The 27,830-nt window shown below is 39.6% G+C and overlaps 1 pseudogene; it reads left to right on the top strand.

The window, feature by feature from the left end:
• The first annotated feature begins 21,819 nt into the window (after window positions 1-21,819).
• On the top strand, window positions 21,820-23,831 carry LOC148028649 (pyrophosphate-energized vacuolar membrane proton pump 1-like; annotated as a pseudogene).
• The last annotated feature ends 3,999 nt before the right edge of the window (window positions 23,832-27,830 follow it).

Genomic DNA, 27,830 nt, shown 5'->3' with positions numbered 1-27,830 from the left:
CTAAATGTGGTAGGTAATTAGACAACTAAAGCAACCCTGAGGAAAGTGCGGTGGATGTGGCCATGGGTCCGTCCTACGGATGAGTGGTCCCGGTTGGCCGGAAACTTTTCTCAATCAAAATGGACATCAAGGAGCTCTCCTCAAAGGAAATGAACAGTAAGGGCACTGAGCTAGAATTTAGGTTACTAGAATCCCGATTTATGTTGTTTTAGGGGAGCGGAATGGGACTATGCCTTATGGGCAGAGAGATCGAGCCTTGCATCCCTCTCGTTTCCCATTCTCCTTGAACCAAGTGCAGCATGAATCCGCTTCGTCCCTAGCATTTCTGCGTAAAGTAGTTTTCCTAGGGTTCGATGCTAGCTGTCGTTTAGGAAAGTGACCATTAGGAGAAACCCTGATTCAGGTCGGTCCTAAGTGGGAACGGCCGAAATACTTCCACTACATGGCAGACGCGGGAAGTCCTAGATCAAAAACCCCATAACATTCCATGGGAGTGTCGGGCAGACCTTTCTAGACTCTCCTTCGGATGGAGTGCTAAGACATGTCCTGAAAGGGAACAGGTAGGCACGTTACATTATGGATGGAGTAATGCTAGCTTGAATGCATTATTGAAGTATGTATCATTTGATATTAATTCATAAATGCTTCTAGACAATATTCGCGGTTTGTTAACTCTGTTTGCACAATATATGCAGGTTATTGTCACAAATGCTTTCAAGTGGAAATAAATTACCAACTAGAAGGGAGCAAGCAAGGCGTTTCTTGACATATCTTGGAGGTTTCTATTATGTTAAAATCCATGCACGTGTCAATGATTGCATCTTGTTTCATGGGGATCATGCATCTGCACGAGAGTGTCCTATTTGTGGTGAGAGAAGATACAACTAGGAGATGAAATCAATGTATGTGCCTCGTAAGGTTTTACGACATTTTCCTATTATTCCACGTATTCAACTTATGTTTAAGTGTGAATCTATTGCGAGACTCATGTTATGGCATGCTAGTCACCATTCAAGTGATGGAAAGTGGAGAACTCCTTCAGACACACCAGCTTGGCAACACGTAGACAATTTGTGGCATATTTTCAAAGAAGAGCCCAGAAATTTGAGATTTGGTCTAGGATTAGATGGAATAAATCCATTTGGCATCAAAAGCACCTCATATAGTGTATGGCCAGTGGTATTAGTGAACTATAATATCCCTCTGTCCATGGCAATAAAAAAATAACATGTAATGTTGTCCCTTTTGATTCCTGGAAAACACAAAGTAAAAAACATGGACGTTTAGTAAGAGCCTTTGATCGAGGAGCTAAAAATGCTATGGAGAGGTATTGAGATGCAAGATGTGAGTGCATCATTGTCCTCTAGAGATTTCACTTTAAAGGGCATGTTGTTGTGAACCATGCATGACTTTCCAGGCTATGGAGAGTGTTCAAGTAGTTGCGTGCTCTATTTTATTCATTCTTACCCTTAATCAAATATATGTCATCATTAATCCACTTGTTTCTACATATTTAACTCTATCAGGATATCATGCATGCCCAATTTTCGGTCCCTCTCTAGTTTCTTCTAGACGAGCATGCTTAAAGAAGGTTATCTATGACAATCATCATCATTTTCTTCCTATTGACCACCCCAAATATACACCCCACACTAATGGAAGAACTCCACAATCTCTGACCATTCAAGATTGGAAGGACACTTGGACACATACCAATGATCATCCTCCACTCGGCATGAGTCGGTAACTAGTTTACTTCTTTTGTTTGTCTTTAAAGTACACTCCATTATGAGAATGAGAAATGACATCTTATTTGTGCCTTAGATTCTCTATATTTCATCGTCTCCCATATTGGACTGAACTTAAGTACAATCACCTATTGGACCCCATGCATATATTCAAAAATGTTTCCTCTACATTATGGGATCACTTAATTGCGGCTCCTGATTCTGTCAATGTAAGGGAGGATTTACATAGCATTGGACGTATGAGACGAGCTTGGCCATGCATTGGACCCAGAGGAAAGATTGAGTTACCGCGTGCACCTTGGATGTTGTCGAAAACAGAAGAAAAGATGGTGAAGCAACAAATATGTAGCTTTCGAACTTCCACATGATATATGAGATGCCTCAAGGGAGCCTTCATAAAGAAAAAAAGAGAGGTGTGGAGCAACTATCCGGTTTGAAGTCTCACGATTGGCACAAAATGATTCAGGTAAGGATTTTTATAGCCATAAATATATGAATTAGTGGAGTAACTATGTAGACTAATTAATAATCTATGAATATTTACATACAGTCATCCTTCCTACTAACATATCCCATTGTGTTTCAAAAGATGTGTGTGATATCATTTACAAGATGGATGAACTCGCGAGGTATGTATACATTATACTTATTTTTTAGTTTACATATTGCGTACATCACGTAGTAAACCCGCTTGAATTTATGGACAAAACTAATCATCATTCTCAATTGCAGGCTGGTAGATTTGTGAGTTTGAAAAAAATCGATCCAAATACATTGCAAGAGGCACTACAAGGATTTGAGCTAATAGCGACGCCGATTAGCGACGGCGGATAGCGGCGTCGCTACTGGCGTCGCTCCACAAGGAAAAAAAGCATCCGAAACTGAGCGCGGTTTTCATCTCGTGTTTGCTCCATTGTGAGTTTTGAGAGTGAGAGCGAGGGAGAGAGCGACCGTCGTGAGAGAAGGAGAGGAAGAAGATTTGCCGCCGCCATTGTTCGCGAAGGAGAGGAGGAGCCTTCATCGCAAAGAGGAGCCGCCGCACGCTCACCATATCTCATCGGTGAGTCTCCCTCTCTCTTTTTTTTCTTGTTTAAGGTTTAAATCACTCTCTTTTGCTTGTTTAGGAGAGGAAATGAGAGAGAAAGAGAGGGAGAGGGAGAGAGAGGGAGAGAAAGAGAAAGAGAGGGAGAGGGAGGAAATGAGAGAGGGAGAGAAAGAGAAAGAGAGGGAGAGGAAGGGAGAGGAAGAGGGAGAGGGAGAGTGCATTCTCTCTCTCCCTTTCCCTTTTGCTTGTTTAATGTTTAAATCACTTTCTTTTTTTCTTGTTTAGGAGAGGAAACGAGAGAGTAAGAGAGAAAGAGAGGGAGAGGGAGAGAGAGAGAGAGAGGGAGAGGGAGAGGGAGAGAGAGAAAGAGAGAGAGAGGGAGAGGGAGAGGGAGAGGGAGAGGGAGAGAGAGGGAGAGAAAGAGAAAGAGAAAGAGAGGGACATGGACAGGGAGGGGGAGGAAATGAGAGAGGGAGAGAAAGAGAAAGAGAGGGAGAGGGAGGGAGAGTGCATTCTCTCTCTCCCTCTCCCTTTTGCTTGTTTAATGTTTAAATCACTTTATTTTTTGCTTGTTTAGGAGAGGAAATGAGAGAGAAAGAGAGGGAGAGAAAGAGAGGGAGAGGGAGAGGGAGGGGAAGGAAATGAGAGAGGGAGAGAAAGAGAAAGAGAGGGAGAGTGCATTGTCTCTCTCCCTCTCCCTTTTGCTTGTTTAATGTTTAAATCACTTTATTTTTTGCTTGTTTAGGAAATGAGAGAGAAAGAGAGATAGAGAGGGAGAGAAAGAGAGGGAGGGGAAGGAAATGAGAGAGGGAGAGAAAGAGAAAGAGAGGGAGAGGGAGAGGGAGAGGAAGGGAGAGTGCATTCTCTCTCTCACTCTCCCTCTTGCTTGTTTAATGTTTGAATCACTTTCTTTTTTGCTTGTTTAGGAGAGGAACTGAGAGAGAAAGAGAGAAAGAGAGGGAGAGGGAGAAAGAGGAAGAGAAAGAGAGAGAGAGGGAGAGAAAGAGAGAAAGAGAGAGAGGGAGAGAAAGAGAGAGAGAGGGAGAGAAAGAGAGGGAGAGGGAGGGGAAGGAAATTTAAGATAATAGACTTATCGATAATGGTATGCAATGTGCTTTGCCATGGGCCACGTACATTGGTGACTCTTTAAGATGGCTTAAAATTGGTCATGTCCTTCATAATGTCCAAGTAGGGGATCTAATTGTGATATGCATAATTCATTTTTTTTGTATTAACTTTATAGGCATAACAAATTAGAAATCATGCCAATTAGTCAACGGAAGGACTAAAAGAAAATGATACCCTAGCTAATGGTCATTACGGTACTTCATCAAAATGAACCCAAAAGTATTGTTATAGAAGAAGAATCCCTTAAATTGAGTATAGGATATTTTCTCTCAGGTCTTATGACTATGAGTAGAATTGATTGAAATAAATTTTATTACTATAGTTGATAAATTTCATAGATGGCATTAATTTTAATACGCGATCCTAGGACAAAAAAACCACATTTCTAAGATACTTTTTGTTGAGACTGATTTATTATTAGACTAAGAAATCCTCAATAATGCACATAAATGGATTACTTATACTCAAATCCCTCTAGTGCATTTTTTTACAATAACAAATAATTATCTACCGGGACAAACAAATCCTTGAGCATGATACAAGGCCGAGATATAACATTAAAAAATCTCTCAACTACTATGTACAATACAAGATTTATGGTCAACTTGCAACTTGACGTACATCTCCATAAAGCTATCCATTTAAGCCTCATTTGCTGTAATGTAGATAAGATGGAAAACGAAGAAGATCTTATTGTTCAAGACCACGAGACGTATCTTAATCAGCGTGTCCCATGTCCTTGCTCTCAATGCAAGTTGGCAATTAGACGAACATGCCAATTGTCTATAGAACACGTACGACGATTTGGCGAGTTTCAATCTGAGATCATTGATTAGGCGATTGCGGATTTTCAGCAAATGGTAATTTGAAGTTAATATTAATCATGCATTGTACTCGCAAGCTAATTGAAAACCATACACAATAAGATTGGGTCTTGTTGGCAAATTTTCTATCCAGGGGGTGATGTCTCGACCCAAGGGGGAGTGCACCCTTTGCGGCCAATTAGAAGAGTTCGTGGACGTGCGATGGATGGATTGCAGGAGCCAATCCACCACTCGCAAGGCCCATCTATACCGTCAATGCCAGAGGAGACAGACAACCTTCCCGACCTATCTACAATCTTGAAGCCTGAGATGGAGGCAATGATCGATGCATTGATTCCCATGGATGTTGAGACATCTGACCCGCTTAGAGAGGAAGCATCCATACCATTATATGATGGGTGCCGAGTATCTCGGTTGAAGACATTGCTTGCACTCTTAAGTGTGCAAGAAAAATACGGTTGGAGCGATACGAGTGTGACTGAGTTATTCAGGTACCTTGCACATAGGCTTCATTGATTTTTTTTTTATAGTATTATTGCAAACATTTGTGCTTTTTCAAGGTGTTTTATGATTTTTTTCAGGTTATTGAAATATCATATATTACCACCTGGAAATACCATGCCTGAGTCTCGTGATGATGTACGACATGTTTTACGGAAGCTTGGCATGGACTACAATAACATTCATGCATGTATCAACGACTGCATACTGTTTCGAGATGAATACGAGACTACGGAGACATGTCCAAAGTGTGTTGCTCACAGGTATCGACATGACTTGCAAGGGCAACCCATCCCTCAAAAAGTTCTCAGACACTTTTCGATCATCCCCCGCATAAACCACATGTTTCGCACGTCTAGCATGGCAAGCTTGACAATGTGGCATGTGCAGAATAGGTCCACGAATGGAGTTCAACGAATATCAGCGGATTCGCGCGCATGGAGCCACATTGACTCTACCTTCCCAGGCTTTGCGCGAGAGCCAAGGAATCTTCGGCTTGGTCTCGCCATGGATGGTGTGAACCCATTCGGTATGCGCTCGACTTCTTACAGTGTGTGGCCTATAGTGCTTGTCAACTACAACATCCCTCCATGGCTTTCTACGAAGAAAGGACATCTCGTCCTTAGCTTCCTCGTCCTGGGCCGCTACAAACTAAAAAATATGGACGTGTATCTTCGTCCATTAGTCGATGAGCTTAAGATTTTGTGGAAGGAGGGGGTCACTGTGCAAGATATGAGCAAGGGCGATGGTCGGCGGTCAGCCAACATTCGAGCCATTCTCATGTGGACCATGCATGACTTTCCGGGATTGGGAGAGTGCTCAGGTGAGTAGACCTCCGTTCTCGCTGGTAATATCTATATTTTATTTCATTCAATCAAGTATTCACTAGGTCGTGGCTCGCCTTACAGGTCTGGTTACCTCAGGTTATCATGCATGTCCATTGTGTGGGCCACAGTTAGACTCCCGAAGGTCATGAACCATGAAGAAGATGGTATATCAAGGACATACCGCTTTCTTGTCGGAGGATCATGAACTCAGGGAAGGTTTTCTTGGACGACCTCTAGCACGTATGAACGCTGCAAGCTGGTACGAGCTGAAAATGATAAACCCGGAATCACATCCAAATGGAATGCGACGGTTCTTAGTTTTCTACGAGTTTCCATATTGGACCCACTTACAGGTCAACCACTTGTTGGATCCCATGCATATTTTCAAGAATGTGGGCAGCTTGCTATGGGACCACATCACAGGAAAGAGAGACACTATAGGGTCACGAATGGATTTGAAGGAGGTAGGTAAGATGGAGGCACTTTGGCCGCAGTCGAGTGCTGAAGGGGGAGTGCAGCTATCCGTAGTCAAGTGCTGAAGTAATCAAGTCTATCCGCACTCTGACGGGTATGATGCGTTCTCTCAGGTCCGCATTTTCTAAAGATGACCAATTGTCGGGGCTAAAATCTCATGATTGGCATAAGATATGTCAAGTTTGTGAATAGAATGGATTGTAATTAGCGTGGGCATTTTGCAATTTGAAAAGTGGCCATTATTCATAATGCTTTCTCATTTGTGGCAATTTGTCCTACGGATCACGATCGCAGGATGCCTTACTCCAGAAATTCGCAGGGCCATTTACAAGTTGTCAACTTTGGTGCAATGGATCTCACAGAAAGAGATTAAGACGTCCTTTATTGAATCCGCAAGGCGGGGAGTAGTGGAGACGGTCTGTCTCTTTGAGAAATACCTACCCACTAGCATGCTCACGATACAAGTTCACCTTCTTGTGCATCTTGTGGATGAAGTGGAGATTGTTGGACATGTCCATACGCGATGGATGTTCTTCCTGGAGCGCTTCATGAAAACCCTGAAAGGCTTTGTGCGACAACGAGCTCGTCTAGAAGGTAGCATGGCGGAAGGTTGGTTGGTGTCAGAGGCGTTAGTGCATATCTCACAGTGGCTACCAGTGGTGAAACCAGACAATGAAATGCTATGGACGCTGAAGGACCATGATAGATTGACTGGAGATGTGGTGGTTGGAAATGGGGTAGAAAAAAGAATGGATACCTCAATGGAAGAGAAGGTGAATCACTTTTGTATGTTGCAGCATGCCTCCATGGAGACGTGGCTCGCCAAGTACCAAATTGCAAGGCAAGATCGAGAGGAAGCGCGAACTGAATTCCGACGCAGTACGTGTCATCAACCGATTCGATATCCCGAAGGCATGGAGGAGATGCCGCGGTTTATGTCAACACGATGGTTGCATGGAGCCTTGACGGCAACATCCAGCGAAGGGACAGAGGTCCCAATGGAGGAGTGGGAGTTCTCGAGGGGATGTAGTCCAAAGGTGATGCACGATTGGCGCCCGCTGAGGGAGGAGGCTACAGATTCGCCGGGACGTTGGAGTCAGCAGCGGGAGGCGGCGAGGGCACGACTCGAGGCCGGAGTGGTCCATCATCTTGGGAGTGGCGGCCACAGGACATATTTGGAGGACTTTGTAAGTTTCTCTTTTGTTTTGCTTATTTGTTTTTTTAAAATACTCTTTGTACTGTCAATCATGTTTCTAACAGTTAGCATTTTGTTTTCTTTGCAGCACTCCATTACAAATCGCGATCCGCAAGGCCTTGAGAGGCACGGTCTCAATGCATTGATCGACCGATTATATAGACGCGGCGGCCCTGTAAGTCACTCATCTTTCTTGTCCGTAGTAACCATAAGATATTTGAATACATTATTGTATGGTGAATTGATATGTTGTTTCTTTTTCTGCAGAATCCGTTCAATGCGCCTTTGCGGCAGGAGGAGCTTTCAAGGGACGAGGATTTCTAGCTCGCCCTTGGATCCTTGAAGCTCACACACCTTTAGTTTTTAGTCGCCTGATCTATGTAGACATTTTCTATGTATTAGTGATATCCTTTCATGATTGTACCAATCGCATTTTATGCGATCATGTATTTATTTCATGTATTAGTTTTATGATTTCAATATACATTCTTTTTGTTTGCAAGTGCTTTGTATGCAGTAGTGCAGAAACTATTTTGTATGGCTCTCATACAGCACACAGTGCTATATGTGGTAGGGCAGCTTGCTGCCCTGCCACAAAAAAAAAATTCCCTGTTACCATCGCTATTTGCGTCGCAAATTTACTGCTCGCGTCACTATTGGCCTCGCTATGTGCGTCACAAATTCACTGGTTGCTTCGATATATGTGTCGCATTTCTATATGCGTCGCTATATGCATCGCAAATATATAGCGACGCATATAGCGACGTTTCTATGGCGTCGTCAATAACGACGCTTTTTGCAACGACGGGGGCAAATTTTTTTGTTTGTATTTTCGTCGCTTTAAACGTCGGTATAAGGTCTATATCTTGTAGTGAGGCTCGATTATTGTCCATTGAGGTGGTTTGTTTGGTGGAGAAAACTTTTCCTCCCTCCATTTTGACTACTCAAGTACACTTACTCGTACATCTGATTGATGAGATCGAAATTTGTGGGGTAGTTCATGCAAAGTGTATGTTTTTTCTTGAGCGCTTTATGAAAATCCTAAAAGATTTTGTAAGGCAAAATGCACCGCCTGAGGGAAGAATGGATGAGGGTTGGTTAGTGCAATCGTCCCTTGTACAAATCTCTGAATATCTTACTAAAGTTGACCCCTCTTTATCACAATATGGAAAGATGATGAAGATTTGAGGATGACCTCTATAATATCTCAAGAAAAAGGAAGGAGCAAAGTGCTAATGAAAGAGGAACTTTGTAAGTTAAATGTATTTTGTGTGCTTAACAGGGAAGTAATGAGCAAATGACTGACACTATATAAAGAAGAAAGGGCAATAAGAGTAAGCAAAAGGCAAGCATTTCATGCTAAACATGGAGGTAATGTCCCATATCTAGAACATTTAAGTGCGCTTCCACGTCATATTGATATAGATTGGCTACATGAAGAAATAGAGAAAATGGAAAAAGAGAAGGCGATGGATATATCGCAAGAGGAGTGGGAATACGCATGAGGTTGCTTATAAAAAATGAGACATATAATTAAATTATCTTTAGTTATATATGATATAATAATTTCACATGTTTCATCTTTAACTAAATCATTAATATGATCTCAATAATGTACTACTAGTGCACATTGTTCAATGCTATTTGGTGTGAAGGCAAACATTTTCCAACTCAATGTATAGATGATAAGAGAAATACCTAGGATTGTGGTATCCTTGCAAATTTCTAGGATACCAATGGCACCATGGAAGGTTATTGTGGCTTGATCAAAGATATTTTGAAGCTTGACTTTAGGGGATTTTTTATATATGTACTAGATGTGAAGTGGTTTAAAGAAGTAGTAACAACGGGTGAGCATTGCACAATTAAACGTCATCTAAGTGGTTTTGTAGTGATTGACTCTACAAAATTTCACCAAGGCAAGAATGACACATTCGTACTATCTCAACAATGCGAGTAGGTATATTAGAAGCTATTTATTTTCATATATATTACATCTTGATACATTCTCAAAATACAATAAATATCTAAGTTACTTACTTTTTGTTTTTTAAATGCAAGTTGTGTATCACCCAATGGTAAACAATAACCGATGGTGGCACGTCATCCCCATATCTAATCGTTCAAAATCAATATATGGCAATGCTACCAACATAGAGATAGTTGATGACAATCCAACAATCAATGATGATGTACATGATGATGCCATGATCGATGATATACATGATGTAGTGCAAGTTGATCCCCGCCTCGGGGGGTTCACTATATATATATTCTCTATATAACGTGTGTTCATGGCCTGTTTATAAATATCCTAATCTGTGAATTTTTCTTGAATAAAATACAACCCTTTTCTATTCAATCTGTAAGTAACCCCTTTATATGACACCCTTCTGTATGCAAAAAAATGTATAAAAATTATATTTTAAAAATCCCTTATTTTGAACTCATGTTATACATACATATATTCATGAGTGACCCCCCCCCCTCGAGATCCGCGTGAGGATATTCAAGGAAGCGCAACAGAGGATAATAATATGGTTGTAGATGATGATGAAGAAATTGAGCATGGCAATACATCTGATAGTGGGATAGACTTATTGTTTCATTGCCTATTGGTAACATAGACCTAGAGGTAGATAGTCTAGTAAGGGCGGATCTCTTTGAAGATGAGATTGATCATTCATTGTAGCATATAATTAGCTTTGAATGATTGGATGTATATTTATAATACTCAGAAACAACAGAAATATCAATTAAGAGCCATTTACTTTTGTGATACATATAATGTTTGTTGTGTTATAGTATTAGAATTGAATGTGCACATCCAAAGAACAATGCACCAAGATGCACAAAGAAGTACAATTGGGTAAGCTATATTAGACCACAAAGAAGTAAAGTTGGTAATGTATTCTAAAAAATACTAGCTGTTAAGATATTTGATCATAATTAGGGACTTTATGAGAAATGAAAAATCTGTGCGTTTATTTTTGCATCTATAAGCGCGTTTAGAAACGCGGGTATATAGACGCATTTTTTCGCATCTATATACTAGTGCCAATAGACGCACTGATAAACATGCCCGCTATTTCACATGTACAGTGCGGGTCTATAGGGCCTTTCTCTTGTAGTATTCGCCTTTGCACGAGATGGTAAGTGATTGAAAGCCCACGATCTCAGATTCGCTCTGAAACCACTGGTGTGCAAATCGGATGCCGTATGCGTATATAGTGAGCACCGGAAGGTCCCCAAGAACAAAAAACTCTACTTTTTCTCAAAAACCAAGAGAGAAAACTTACACGACATGAAGCAAAAAGACTAATTGGGTACAATCTCTCCCCATGCCTTGTGTGAGCACTCCACAAAGCATGTATTTCATATATTATTCATCTCCAAGCTAAAAAATAACCCAAATTTACAATTAGCACTCTTTAGTTGTTGTGTTTGCTTTTGTCCAAATAAAGAATAAAGCGGTTGGGTGCCCAAAGAGTCGGGTTGTGCCCAAATACAATGTCCAATAACAAATATTTAAATCGTGCGTCCAGGTGCATACAAAATAATAAATATATGTCAAGTGCTTTTAAAAAAAAGCACATCAAAATAAATACTGGCACCACGCCTAAGATGCGCACCTATAAAAATGATAATTTCTTCTAAATAACTTGAATACATGCTATCGCCTAGTGCTTTCCAGTGCCACCACCACCTGCTCTATACATCAACTGAAGCATTCACAATTGTTAAAAAATAATAAAATTAAACGGAGAAATGTAAATAATTAAGAGTCTTCACCTACAAAATAAATAAATAGGTTAAAACAAGTCCTAACCTTAATTTATTACGAGTGCACACTCTAAACTCATAAACATCCATTAATTTAAATATATATTTTGTGAAATCACTCACTATAGAATCACCCACTTACATATTAAATTAACGAGACGCGTGAAAAGGACAAGCGTCCCCATCAACTTTTCGCATAAGGAATTTACCTTATGTTTGAGCCCCAACAATAAATATAATTTTACGACATCCATCGCAAAACCTCACGAAATCCACCATGGAATATGCCTCCTGGCATCAGTGCAACCCTAACTCATTTCAATGTGACTCTTGTCTTCTATGTCTATGGATTTCATAACACATCTTTCCAAATCATACAAATATGACTCTATTCTTGTTCTGGTAGAGAAGTTCATAAAAATGAAATATTTCATCCATACCACCATGACTGTCACTAGGTGCAGCTATCACTAAACTTTTCCTCATATATATTTTCAAATTACACAGACTAAAACTATATTAGGAAATTTGGACATTTCTATGCACTTTTGGAACCCCCAATACCTTTTTTATTTGACTACATAGTCAAATCTTGTTGACTTACTTCAAGGTGGACTCTACCCTAAATGCTATATAAGCTACCTTCCCAAATCTCACTTTCAAATGTGGATCAAGATTTATCCATGTGATCAAATATTTATCACTTATTTAAAATTGGGACTTGAAAAAATCTCAAATTCTCTAATATGGTATTGACTCCCAGATGAAATCATTAGTGATCGGGGCCCCAATTCATATTTAGTTTTTGGAAGAGCCTTTCCAACCTCCTTGGAGTCCAAGTTAAGTTATCCATAGCCAATCATCTACAAACTAATGGTTAAACATAAAAGGTGAATCAAGTCTTGAAATAATATCTCCACTACACCATCTCAACTATTATCAAAAAGATTAGTTTGAGCTCCAAATTAAAGTGAAAGAATTTTATAAGAGAAATCCAATGAAACTTGGAGCAAACCACCATTAAGTCGCTCCTCGTGGAACACGGTGCTAGACGAGGGGATGACGTCACGAACATGCCATGATCAAGTGTATAGATTAGTTATTGCTCGTGCCATATGAATCCATACCCCATGCGAATGCACTCTTAACAAGACATCCTCTAGCCAACCATGTGATCCCACCCTTACATGTCATCATAGAACCTTCTAGAAGACATGCCATATCATCATGTACATCATCAATGATATCATCATAGCATGATCTAAAAAATATGCTATATCATCATTTGCATCATCGATGATTCCATCATGGAGCATTCTAGAATATCTTTAATCATCGTCCAACACTATGAAAAGGAGGGCCTTGCCATAGAGCTCCTCAGTCATCTTGCCAATGCCAATGGATTGACATGCAAGCATACCTTAAGACCAAAAGTAGGGGTTAAGCCCCGCCTCCACTCCAGGAGCAAGTAAAATAGCATGAAAAATAGTGGTATTTCACTTATACCAGATATTCCCACTTCTTGGAAGCTCAAGCTGTTGAGACCTCCAAGTAAGTAACTTCGAGTTCCAATTCCATAGTCACGGTACTTATGTTCTTGAGTGATTTGATACGTGGTGTCAAAGAAGTCCCAATGTTGTATTATAACTTAGTGAGCTGACTATGATGATAAAGTATTTTTGTAAATAGATTTCTTCTCAAAATTTATTATCAAATACTCCCATATAGCTTGTGAGGTTGAAAGATTACATACATCAAGCATAAGAGATTCTTGAGAAGCAGAAAGAATATATCAAAGAGATGCTTTGTCACGTTTGACAAGTAATTCTTCAAAGATAGGTCCTTCAATTACAAGGATATTATTATGAGCATGATCAATTGGTTGAGAAAGACATTCACAATTACGAAGAGCAATATCATACAAGTCATCGCCTTCAAGAATTAGTAGCATCTTTACTTTTCATCCAAGGAATCCTTGTCCTTGAAAGTTAGGGACGCAACATTGTCCAAAAACATTATCACTTTACTTTTTGGCTAAAAGAGTAGATGATGATGATCTAGTTACTTTTGATAGAGACTCAAGAATCAGTAATCGTGACGGCACTTGTATCGTAGAAGACTGCACAAAAAGCTATTGTCCAATTTATTTTCTTGTTTCAAGTCCACTTTACTTAACCTGACATAACTTTTAACACACAAAATTGGTTTTCTTGAGAAATGTATTTCCTTCAGATTTTTTCAAATAGAAACTTTTACGGTGTCTAAGTAAGGCATATATACAATTCAACATATGTGCATTCCCAATGATGATGCATGATGATCAAATATGAACTTCTTCTATGCTTAAAATTCATAACATAAGATGCTCATAACATACACAATACATCAAATTTAAGTATGAAAAGAACATGAATCAAGAATTAAATAGATACTACATAGGTATACTTCCTAATTATCTTGTTCAAGGAATTGGTTGTAGTCCATCTTGATACCTTTGATACCATGATGAGATATAGATAGAGAAGATATGTAGAGACGCGAGAGAGAGACAGAAGAGACACCATGTACACTCCCAAAGAATATTTCATATTTATCACAATCTACACATATATATAGCTATATATAGCTCCAAGAATGGTTGTTGGAATGGATGTGTTGTACATTAATTGAGGTGAACCATAATTCATAACGGCAATGTATACATACATATTGGATGGTAATGAAAGGCTCTTGGACCCACTAGATATGCTAAAAGAAAAAGAATAATAAGTATGGAAACCTATAACTAAGCTAGCCCAAGTTTACTACCACATTTGTTTTCTCGTATAACAAATCACTGATGAACACCATGCAAAATAGATATGAGGTTTTGATTTGAAGAGTTCTAAAATGGTTATTAGTTCCTTGTAAAATCAAAAGGGATGTGTATGTTTAGATCATACATAGGTGTATCTTAGACACTAGAATATCTACGTATGGAAAACATGGAGTTCGTGACTTCCAATGATGACATGCTAGGAATGGCTGAACATAGGTATTTAACTATACAAGGCAAATTATAAAGCTTTGAATATATACAAGACAAATGATTGAGCCTAGAGTATACAAGGAAAATGATTGAGTTTTCAATATATGAGCAAATCCTAGTAGTAACAAGTCTAAGGCTTTCGAATATAGAAGGCAATATTGAGCTTAAACCTAGGGTAATTGCTAGCTATTCAATTTATGTTCCAAGGCTATGCATGCCTAGTAAAGGACAAGCTTTGCCAAGGGATCTAGTTGGGTCCATCTAAAAGTAAGTGTATTGAACTTTCAAAGTACACCCAATGCATTACTCAAATGCAATAAGTCATCTTTGCTACTCCTAGTAGTTTGAGCATGCATAATGCATAATAGTTTAAGTCAACACAAAGCGTCACAATAGCACAGTGCATAGGCACCTCATTATAGGTACTTATTGCCTACTTATTAAAATAACCCTGGTGTTTTGAGTACTTTTGCGAAACAGGAAGAGCCTTATTGATCAATTGAAGCTCACATGAAACATATATCAATTGTAGGAAGCACCATGCACTATGTGTTGAAGTGTTGATAGTGAAACCGTTCACCTTTTTCTGGTGAATAAATAAAACACATGGGACCCTATAGTGTTGTGGGATTCACTTTGCAAAATCAGTCACCCAAAGACAATTTCAGAACGAGAACTTCACATTGACTCGATGGTCCTTTAGAAAGGAAAAAGAAGGAAAAAGAAATAGAACGATAAGGGCTTAGAAATTCCTGCAATCTCGTATAGAAAGCACTTGAAGCAAGTAAGTACAGCATGATGTTGTACGTTCTGTGAAAAACCATACGATGCCCATTCCTTCTTGGTTGGTGAATCCTAAGCTTAAGGGTGCGGCTATCTCACAAGGAACTTTCAATCGTTCCCCACATAGGCAATTTGGTGAAATATAGGAAATTCTCCAATATTTCCTATGTAGACAAGTACGTATTCCCCATCTATAACTAGGAAATTGCATTCCCTACATCTTATAATAGGGAATATAGAGCATTCCCTACATTCCTTTGAAAGTCCCTACATTCTCTACATCTTATAATAGGGAATATAGAGCATTCCCCACATTGCTTTGAAAATCCCTACATAAGGAATTATAAGGATGTGATTCCCTACTTTTATGTAATAGGGAATTCAAGGTACAATGAGGATAAAATAAGATGATGTTTATCACAATTCTCTATTTCTCAATTCAAGTTGATAATGATGGTTTCGAGAAGGTAAGGACAAAGGTCACAAGAAACTCTAAACCACTTACTATATAGAAAGTTCACATTATAACTAGGAAGATTACTTACCAAACTAGGAAGAATGTAGAATTTTCTAGTTATAACTAGATAATTTTGCCATCACTAGTCTCTTCTAACTAGTAACATCCTTTTCCTAGATAGTATCTAGAAAATTGAAGCCCTATCTAGCAACATTATCTAGCAAGTTATTGTATAACTAGTAATAATATCAACCTAATTAGAAAATTTTACTTTTTACTAGTCATAACTAGCAAGTACTATCTTCTAACTAGGGAATTATAGATATTCTATCAAGTTAACTTGGAACTCATGATTTTTCTAGGTATAATTAGTAAATAAATATTCATTGATTAGACATTTACACTTGTATAATACTTACTCACAGCTAAACTTTTCACATTGACACAAAAGCAAGACCACAATTGTTGAAAGGTAATCACAATAACAAAAAAGAAAATTAAAAGAAAGATGTTTAGTACACATGAATAACACAAACTGTGTGGCCCCAACAATAGAGTCATTGCATTTAGCAACAATAACACTTACAATGTTGAGCAAAGTACATGGCCACATTGACCAAGCATATATCATGGCCATGACATCCATCTTATTGCAAAGCTCATGATTATATTAGTGAGAAAAAAGCATATTGCACCAATGGATTAAATAGAAACTCCACACACTAACATCATATTCCCTACTATCCAAATGAGCAACAAGAGCAAACATTCAAAGTGCATGGCAAGAAAACCACACAATCATATATACCCCATCATGAAAATTAGATAGGCATATTAAAAAGGAAAGCACATTACCAAGTGCATGACCATATTGGTCATGGAACTGCACATGGAAAAAAAGAACCACCAAGGCAAAGCGTGTAGCCATATTGAGAAAAAGCTAAATTGCATTGCCCAAAACATGTGGCTATAGAAAATAAAGCAAACTACATTGCTAGTTGTACGATGAAATATTATCACCTTTCAAACTAGCACTAAACTTATAAACTTCATGTCTTAACACAAAAATATAAGTACCAAGGATTCTAGTGATTGCCAACTATTGTAGCTAGCTCTATGTGGAAGCTTGCAACATGATAGATGGGAAGCTACTTTAAGGTTCACTATGAGGTGACTTGAATAACAAGAAGGCTACACTTAAATAGCCTTACAAGGGTGGAAGTATATTACCTTTACAAAGAACTAGTGCTCCAAAACAAAGAAATACTCATTGGAGATTCTCATTTTATTAGGGTTTGAAGTTGAGAAATTCCATAGAAAAGTATCAATGGGAGCATATCAAATTCTCACCAATCTCAAAGGTAGGTGAAATAATTCAAACAATGTAGAAACTCTTGCAAATTCTCAATGGAACATTGAAAGTGCATCATAATAAAAGGAAAACACAAGAGGAAAAGAAGAAAAAATTAAGATTGGAAAATTTTTGAATTTATATTTTGAGAAAAAATAAGAGAGCGAAAAGAAAGGCATGTTTTTTGTGCTAAGAACATGCTCAACAAGGCCAATATTAAAATAGAGTACTATAAAAAGCAAGGAGGGGAGGAAAACATGTTGGGCTATTCTCTCCTATACATCTTAAACCTTCCATGTTGGTAAAAAACCATAGGTTTGAATCTCTACAAGAGAGGCTGAACCCCTAGAGGATCTTAATGTACTCTCCGTGAGGATTTCAATCATGCTATGCATTTGGCAATTCAAAAATTATGATGTGTGCAATCTTGTGTAGCAACTTCTCCTATAGGCACCTATTTGGCTAGTATCATCTTGTGGTCATAACAAACATCAAGTGTAACATCCATGACAAGTCTATTTATGCTACCCTCTAATCCCTCCTAACTTGCTCTAGCCCTTATTCCTATAAGTCAAGCCTTAGAGGTAATTGAAAGCTCCCAAAAATCTTGGAACAACTCAAGAAAATTCATGAGCACTATCATATCCCTTCTCTACCCTTAGAAATAATAGACACATGAATTTTTAGCAAGACCATTCATATATACTTGTGAAGATCATATCCCAACGACTATATTTATGGCCCCAAAAAACATTATTACGAATATTTTAAAATTACTCTATGAAATTATAATTTTGTCTAATTATAAAAAATATTTTGAAATTATTCTCTAAAATCATTGTTTTTCATGGAACAATCTGGCAAAATTTTTATCATTGTAGTTGAAGCCATTGGCATTTCCATCCCAATATGCCTTAGCATCCTATAAGATGCCAAAATACTCACTAGTGGGTTGGGATCCCATGATCTTTTGGGAGATAGGTGTTTTTGATTACATGAGTGCTTGAGAAGGCAAAAGGCCAAGTGACCCTATTATATAGGATACCTTTAATGCTAAGGGAAGCTTATCATGGCTCTAAGTTAATAAGTTCCCTACTGTGTGTTGTTGTGACAGAAGTAGTGTAATCACATACAACCCGATCTTATGGGGTTGGAAGCTCGTATCCTAGGCTAGACAATTGTTTTCTCTGTAGGGAGATGGATTGTATACTACTTCATGGAATGGTTTTTTTATATATTATCTTTTGTGCAATAGAATGTTGTTTTCCAAAGTGTTTGTCATGTGCTAGATGTTGTGTTAATGGACCCTATGTAACATGATAATAAAAGGAAGCTGTTTTTTTATGTTGTAATAGTATGGTACCTTTGCTAATTAGATAAGTAAAATAAATCCCATCAAGGAACGTGAGAATATCTCAATCCTGATGACCAATCATCTATGGCTAGATGGACCTAATAATTTGGGTAGCTTTTCTAAACATTAGATGGAGTTATTAATACATGATCCTCCAAATTCAGTAGGATATATATGAGGCTCAACTTCATTTTTGGGGGGGCTAATGTGAGATGATGCCTTATCGGCAAGGGGATCAACATTTTATTCTCTTCCACTTCTCACTCTCTTTGAACCAAGTGCCAAGGTCATTCACCTTCTTATGTGCAACCAGATGGTGCGAAGCTGCAGAGCAAGAAGGATGCAGTTCTTGCTGTATATGTTGATTGCCTCCAAATTGTCGCCTCCAAATTGCTGAGCTGTGCAACCTCATCCAGAGTTTGGAACGTACCATACATCCATAAGCCTGTTGACAACAGATTATTCAAAGGCAGCACAAGTTGGTTGTATCTTTTGAGAAACTCTGCTACAATCTTCACGCTGAAGGTGTGCCAATGGTGGCCAATATTAAATGAAGATCATTGTAACTTCAGTTATGCTTTTGCATGTCTTAGACATTGTGGATTTATGCAGCTATTGTGACTTGTACATTCATAGTCTATCATTCCTTTGTCAACATGGTGGTCATTTAATTAACTTTCAAAGTTCATGTTTTTGAGGTAGATATATTTTTTGTCTTATGCTATTGAAGAGTTTGTCTTATAGAGTACTTCTTTGAGCATGCTTGATTTTTGAATTTACGAAATTTGATGTCATCGAGACATGAGATGATCATTCAGCTTCAATTAGTGCAGCAAAATTTGCTTGTGGTGGTTTCAATTTGCTGAGTGCTAGTGCGGACAAGTATGGCTTCCTCCTAAAGTCATGGTTTTTACTTTGAATTTTTAGATTCTCAAGTCTATTTTGTTTTGGCTCAATTGTAAAACCACTTACCTGTAGATCAGTGGTGTTTTGCAACATAGAGGCAACAACAATGGGCATCAAGAGTACACATTATGATCAAGAAATGGCTTCTCGTGGCATAGTTTATGATATGGATATTGATCCATACAACAAGATAGTAGTAACTATTGGACAGGTTGGAAGTTCTTTTCATGGAAGGTTACCACAAGTTTTATATTGAAACATGATTGGCTAATATGTTAAGTTATTTGTCTTGTATGGTTTCAAGATAAGAAGCTGAACATGCTCAATCTTGCTAGTTGGAAGTATTAGCTATATATAGTTTGTCTATATATAGCATCCCTGGTCCCCTCTATATATTCCAACTATGTGTGCTCACTTGATGCACTTCTGGGGTTCCACTTCTGGTGTCTCATGTCTCTCTTCTCTTCTCTCTTCCTCCGTTCCTCGTCTCCCTCGCGCACTATTCAACATGGTATCAGAGCGAGGTTGTTAGTTGCTAAGTTTCTAAGATTTTAAAGACTTCAAAGTCTTATTCTTGGCTTGTTTCAAAGTCACGCTAATTTTCATGGATTAACGATTGATTGTATGTAATTTACTGTAAACTTCTTGATTTTTCGAGCTATGAAGCTATGGTGAACTGAAAGGGGCTGGCTTCTTGCGAGTGGGGCTCCATCACTGCTAACTTCGTACTTTTTCTGGTGCGCTTGCTGCTTGCGCCGGCAGCCTTAGTAGCGCTAAAGGATTTCCAGGTATGTCCCTCATTCTTTTTCCTTAAGTTACAGAGCACATTGATAATTATTTTACCCTAGAAGCTCTGAGTGTTGAGATTATGCATTTTACATATCCCTCCTCTGTTGGCATTATCATCATCAAGAGGGCCTAAGACGGAGAGGGCTATTGTTGATCAAATCAGGAGCATTATGTGGAAAGAACATCAGCTTGCACTCAACAATACTACTCCTACTAGCACAGAACCAATCCCGTTGCAAAATTCATCATCATCTCAACAGGTGTAGGTCATTAATCACAAATATCATATCGCTTCGATTATGCCTACAACGGGAAGCCCCTCAGGCTCCGGATTAGCACTCGGGAGCCATACACGAAGCTCCGTCGGTCCATCTACCGCGCCCTGCAGTCGGCCATCGGCTACAACAGCTGTCGCCTGCCCAACCAGCAGTACCCCCCTTCAACACGTGCTTCGACCCCCGGCCTGTCTACGACCAGGGAGGTCGCCCCTACCCCTATCCATCCCACCCGCTCATCGTCCTCCAGTTGGACGCTAGTGTTTCTTGGACCATCACCCCTTGCAACTCCTTCGTGTTTGTAGGTACTAGCACCGCCTGCCTGGGCTTCGTGGACGCTGGCCCCAAGCAGTCGTCCATGCTTCCAGCAACAAGATTGGCTGCTGCAGTTCGACCTTGAGCACTCCCTACTCAGCTTCACCAGCATCTTCTAATTCCAAGACCTCCACCCATCTACTTGCAGCTATTGAAGGTCAGTTGCCAAGATTTATTTTAATCGTCAGTTTCAGCAAGCTACTCCGATTAGTCCTGATCAAAGCATAAACAACTCAATATCCACCAGTGGTGGCGTAACTTCCCTATCTGATCAGACAGAGTCTGGCAAGGGTACCTGATAGAATATTATGAATTCCTATAGTGACAAGTAAGTTCTCGATTGAATATGATTTTGCATATGATTTTGATCTATTCTCTGTGTTACTTCAATTATCTAGTTAATTTAATGGTAACTTGAATGGTTTCTTTTTGCATTCACAGTTCTGCTTTTAATGGCTTTGACCCATGCTTGTTGACTACAGGGAAATTAGAGATGGCACTAGAGACTACTGGTTCACTCCTCTTACGGCACAAGTAAGCTTTTTTTCTAAGGTATTCCAATCCTCCATCTGTAGTCTGCTTGAAGACGATTGATTTTTTTTTTTGCTTAGAGGAATGGCCTGTTATTCAGGATGAATGAAAGATGTAGGCAAAATTAATGCATACTCACAGTGATGGAGTGTGTCAAGGAGACATTGATCTTTACAAGTAGGTTGGAACCTACTTATGGCAGAGAACTCTTTAATCTACATTTAGGACTTGGGTAGCAACAGTAGCTCTAGCGCGGGCACATCCAGCAGCACCGAGATGTATTTCTCTAGAGAGGAGATCGACAGGTGCTCTCCATCCCGGCGAGACGGCATCAACGTCCAAGTAGAGACGTTCCTCAGACACTCCTAGCTAGCAATTCTGCCTGCCTTTTTGTACACCCTGCTGGCATGGCGCCTTCTGCCGCCCCACGACTTCTCAGCAACCCTGCACTAGGCCTACCTTGTGGTAAGCCCTCTGCGATGCTTCTCTGCTGCGTCTGGGGGAGATGGCGGCACTGGAAACAATGGTAATGGCACCGACGGTGGTGATTCCCGCAGGAGTTCCCCCCTCCGAAGATGTAAGAGAAGGTGATAAAGCACCTAGGGAAGCCATTCTGAGGCAGAAGCAGGGGCCCGACTGGGCATTCTTGCCTTCTGTTTGTTGGCATAGCAAGGGCGAGAGGTCGATGGTAGGGACCTCGTGCAGGACGATTGAGGCATCACTGTAGGGGCGATAGGGAGGGGGATCAAGAGGCATGATTGGTGATGATGATCTGCATAATTTGCAGGATAACTTCAATTTGGTATCTTCTGTTGCTAGACATGTTCAAGTTGATAACTCAGTAAATTTGAAGGCTCCAAGGTAAGTGGAATGGAGGTTTCTTGTTCTTTTAGTAAAAATCCTTCTGGGTTATGGGTTGAGGGTTGTTATACAAAACATTAAAAGAAGATATGACAGGGAAAGGAGGAATCTTATCATGCTTTTGATGCATCTTTTTATCCCCATTAGTAAGTATGATACAATATGGTTCCATGAGCAAATAATTTAAATATCATTTCATTATTTGTCTTGTTGTGGATCATCAGACAACAACGACACCCACAGTCGCAACATCGTCAATGGATCATCAGACTGTGATGAGGAGGATAGATTGGATGAGGAATCAGATGCAGTAGCTATTAGGAAACGCGTTGAAATTCAGCAAGCCATATCCATAGGAGCCACATCGTTTTTGTTGACAGAGTACAAGTATTTGGTTTATTTCATGGGCATATTTGCTGCTGTCATTTTCTTGTTCCTGGGATCTGTGAAGGGATTCAGTACTAAGCCCCAGCCTTGCAGATACGATCCAAAGCAGGAATGTGCCCCAGCTCTCTTTACAACGATTTTCAATATAGTTGCATTTATATTGGGAGCTTTGACATCCATTGTGTCGGGATTTTTGGGCATGATGATCGCAACATATGCGAATGCTCACACAACTTTGGAAGCCAGAAAAGGGATAGGAAACTATTCAAAATCGCCTTCCAATCAGGTTCGGTGATGGGTTTCTTACTTGCTGCTAATGGCCTCATAGTTTTGTACATCACTATAAAACTGTTACAACTTTATTACAAGGATGATTGGGAGGGCCTTTTCGAGGCCATCACTGGCTATGGGCTTGGATGCTCATCCGTGGCTCTATTTGAAAGGGTTGGAGGTGGAATCTATACCAAAACTGCGGATGTTGGAGCAGATCTTGTTGGAAAAGTAGAAAGGAATATCCCAGAGGACGATCCGCGAAATCCAGCGATCATTGCTGACAATGTGGGTGATAATGTGGGAGATATTGCTGGAATGGGTTCAGATTTGTTTGGCTCCTTTGCTGAAGCTTCTTGCGCAACTCTTGTTGTGGCTTCCATGTCATCATTTGGCACAAATCATGACTTCACTGCTATGTGCTTCCCTCTACTCATTAGCTCTATGGGCATTGTGGTGTGCCTCATCACAACCTTGTTCGCAACTGATGTGTTCGAGATCTCAAATCTAAGGGATATTGAATCTACACTGAAGAGACAGTTGCTGATATCCACCATCTTAATGACATTCGGTGCAGCTTTTGTTTGTTGGCTGGCACTACCATCCAAGTTTTACATATATGATCCTAACGGTGGTGCAAAGATGGTTCAAAACTGGAAACTATTTTTTTGCATTGGAGTAGGGCTTTGGGCAGGGTTGGTAATTGGCTACGTTACAGAGTATTTCACCAGCAATACATACAGACCAGTCGAGGATGTTGCTGATTCTTGCAGGACAGGAGCTACTACCAATGTCATCTTTGGTTTGGCACTTGGCTACAAGTCTGTAATTGTTTCAATATTTGCTATTGATGTTGCTATCTATGTCAGCCATACCCTAGCAGCCATGTACAGGATCACAGTTGCAACTCTTGGAATGCTTTGTACCATTGCCACCTGTCTAGCCATAGATGCATATGGTCCCATAAGTGATAATGCTGGTATCACAACCAGTCTCTAGATGACCATGATACTTCTTACACATCTCTCCACAAGAAGCGCAGCTGCAGTACAGACTATGAGGCCGCGAAGGCTTTCAAGATGGACAGATTCCTCAACCATAGGACTTCTTCAAAGTCCAGCTTGTGGCATCAACAGCCCCCAGTTGACAACACTTTGAGGGAGCGCTTTCTCAGATTAGAAGAGATGAAACTGCAGATGCAGAGAGAGTCTGAGCGATTTCGTGATGATCTGGAGGCTAGGCGTACAAAGATGTTCCTAGAGTCCCAAAAGCAGATTGCTGAGATGTTTGCTTGGGCTCTGAGCAGCAGTAAGAAGACTGATGAGCTCTTGCTGATGATTGTCGGTATTTTGTTCATCATTGATTATTCTAAATGTTTCTTTCTTCGAGCTGATTTTTGGCTCTTCATGCTACGTTTCATATCATTTCATCTATATTACAGCTAATGCGTTGAAATTATTCCACGCTTTGTTTATAAGAAATATTTCGAGCTGATGGGATGATATTTCATTTCATTCTTATCTGTTGAAATATTCCAACTGATGTTTCATTATTATTCTAGCTGTTGAGTTATTCTAGCTAATGTTTCATTGTTTCCAATTGTTGTTTGTCTATTTTTAGTTGATTCGTCTGTTCAAGCTTATGTTTATTCTACTTGATGTTTTATCTATTCTAGCTAAGGAGCTGATGTTGCAGCTAATGTGTGCTCACTTGATGCACTTCTGGGGTTCCACTTCCGGTGTCTCGTGTCTCTCTTCTCTTCTCTTCCTCCGTTCGTCGTCTCCCTCGCGCACTGTTCAACATGAATTCTGTAAGATGCTTCAAACCAGAAGGAGAAGTTGGTGAGCCCATAAAAGTATAAACAATGAATTCCTTGTTTTCACCTGCTCAATTTACTATCAAATGATGTAAAGAACAGGGCAAAAAAGGTATGCGTGTTTTAATGTTTTGATGTTTTACAAAAGTCTCTTATGTTTCTAAACTTTGGTTTATTATGTGTACATAAATGTAACAAAATCACAAATGATGGTACAAGAGATAATGGAACAATGAAAGCTAAGGAGGTCATTGGCCCTAATGTCTCTTCAAATCACGATACAGGTATATGTCTTTATTTCTACTAAACTTTGAAAATTAAAATTTGTACATATTTTACATCTTGCTTTATTAGGTGATTCATTTTGAGATTAACTAGCTTTAATTAGTCTCTTTGTCTAATTTAAAATGTTCATAGTTATTCATATTTTTAAACTTTGAGTAATTGTGTGTATATATATAAATATAGATTAAAGAACAACAAAAGGTGGGAAAAGAGGTAATGTAAGAAAGGGAGATCAGGAGGTTACTCGCAATAATGTTTCTTCAAGTCAAGATGCAAGTACCAACTTTAAGGATAAAAAAGTTGTACAAATTTGGTGACCCAAATTGATACAAAATATCTAATTACTTTCTTTTGTGTTATTGAAATTTTTCATAACCTTGTATTATCGTGAGCTTTGGTTAACTCTATGTATATACAGGTAAACAAGTTACTAAAGATGACACAAGAGACAATGCAAGAAAGGAAGACATTGAGATTGCTTGCCTTAACACTTCTTCAAGCCAAGAATCAGGTATTACCAGCTTTCTTATGTTGATAATGAGTCATTTTTTGAAATGGTTATACTAACTAATGATATTTGATCACTTGAGTATCAATAGGAGTGATACACATACCATCATATGATGATATTGTTGAGATATCAAGCTCCACTCGTGATACGCCAGGGTGACCATTGTGTATTTATGTCACCGACTTGTCAGTTGCAGACGCGGTTGGTACATCGCCCATGAATAATAGCTACATGATAGCTATCCTTATCTACTCTAGTTCGTGGCTCAGTTAGTATGCGACCTTAGTTAGTTGAGTTTGGTTTGAGACCCATATATAGGGTTCTTCTATTTCTTTGTATCAGAGTTCTTTTTGGCTTACATAACTAAGAAGAGAAAAACAGTTTTCAGCCTCCACCCTTGTGTGTCTTCCCCCATTGTGCAAGCAAGAAAGCTACAAGTGAGACTCCTTCCTTCTCTCCCACAATCTTGACATGGTATCAGAGCCTTGTTCGTGGTAAGGAGCTCAAGAAAGCAAGCCAAGCTCGCGGTGTTCTGGTAAGAGGAGCAGTGTTGCTTTCATTTTCTGTTTTGGGAGCAGATCTCTGCAGGTAGCACAGTCGGAGAGTGCAGGAGTGCATTGTCTTAGGTTGAGACGCCCTTCGCGGTGAAGCAAGAGGGCAGTATATGCTGCGGGACAGGGCTTTAGCCCTGGGCGACCTTATTTTTTTGATTTGAGGCCATTTCGGGGCCTGTTTTGGAGGCGGAAGTTTTCTGCACGCACTCAGGAAAAGACCCAGTTTTATGCTGTGTAGCCACTGTTCTACAGGTCGGTGAAAAGTTTCTGTAGAAATTGCATCGTATGCTTGTGCACAGAGACATTGGGAGTTACAGAATCATCCTTGGTTCCTGTTTATGCAAAATCGTCACTAGGAAGTGACTGTGTGGTCAAATACCACTTTCGCCAGTTTTGCAGATTTGCCCTTGTGAGGGTGAAGCTGAGTTTTTGCAGTGACAGAATTTTTCGCAATGTTCTGTAATGGCGTCAGATTCTCTTTCACAGATTGTAACTGAAAATCTTGACAAGAACAACTTCCAGGCATGGAAGTTTAGAATGACGAATTTCCTTATGGGAAAAGGATATTGGGAATTTGTTGCAGGAAATGAAGAAGAACCAGTTCTTCCTGATGTTCCCAATCAACAACAAATGCAGGCATTCAAAGCATGGCATGAGAGAGCCAAGAAAGTTATGTACTGGCTATCTATCAGCATTTCAGACTCTATGATTGTGCATATTCAGGATGCAAGTATGCCAAAGGAGGCATGGGATACTCTGTCAAAGATGTATAGCACAAATACGCAAGCCAGGAAAATGCAGCTTAAGCAAGAGTTGCACAATGTGCAAAGAGAAAATATGAGCATCAATGACTACCACATGAAGGTGAAGAAGATTGCAGATGCACTTGCTTCCATTGGGTCGCCAGTGGAAGATGATGATTTAGTTTCTGTGACCTTGAATGGTCTAGGAAAGGATTATGCGCAGTTTCGGACATCCATTTCCGTCCGTGAAAGATTTCCTAATTTTGAGGAGTTGATTGCTCTTCTAATTTCTGAGGAGCAGAGAAATGGTGGTGCATCTTCTTCAGGAGGAACTTCAAAAGAAGCTGTCTTCTACTCAAATGCTGGAAGAGGTAGAGGCAGAGGTAGAGGAGGCCGATTTGGAGGCCGTGGTAGAAATCAGAATATGCAGCAAACTCAAGAAAACCAGTCCTATGGAGGAGGACGTGGTAACTCTAGAGGCAGGGGGAGCCAAAGAGGTCGTGGTGGATGGCAAAGAGGTCAAAATGCAAACAGTAATGTTGAATGCTACTACTGTGGTAAAATGGGTCATATGGCTAAAGACTGCTATAAAAAGCAGAATGACATCATGAATGGAAAACTGCAACAAGGGAATTATGCATCTTCTAGTAGACAGGGTGATGACAGAAATGAGCATTTGTTCATGGTGCAGCACATGAACAATTCTGTGACAAGTACAGAAGAAAGCAACAATGTATGGTATGTTGACTCAGGTGCATCAAACCACATGACAGGTCATGCAGAATGGATGGAGGATGCAAGGAAAATGAAAAAACCAGGATTTGTGGAGACTGGTGATGATACTGCACATCCGATTGTGCAGATTGGAAAAATTCTTTTGTCTATGCAGGATGGGAAAAAGAAATACCTGTCCGATGTATTTTATGTCCCGAATATCACCAAGAATCTGGTTTCTGTTGGTCAAATGGTTGAACATGGCTTGTAGGTCAGATTTAATCCTCATGGATGCTTTGTTGAGGATATGAAAAATAAAGGTCGCTTGATAGCAAAAGGAAAGAAGAAGGGCAGAATGTTTACGTTGGATGCAGA

Source organism: Lygodium microphyllum, chromosome 11 (genome assembly GCF_053477565.2).
Source record: "Lygodium microphyllum isolate KBCC chromosome 11, Lygodium_microphyllum_v1.1.10, whole genome shotgun sequence".
Taxonomy (NCBI): Eukaryota; Viridiplantae; Streptophyta; class Polypodiopsida; order Schizaeales; family Lygodiaceae; genus Lygodium; species Lygodium microphyllum.
Note: the sequence above shows the minus strand (reverse complement) of the source record. Positions and strands in the feature narration are given on the sequence as shown.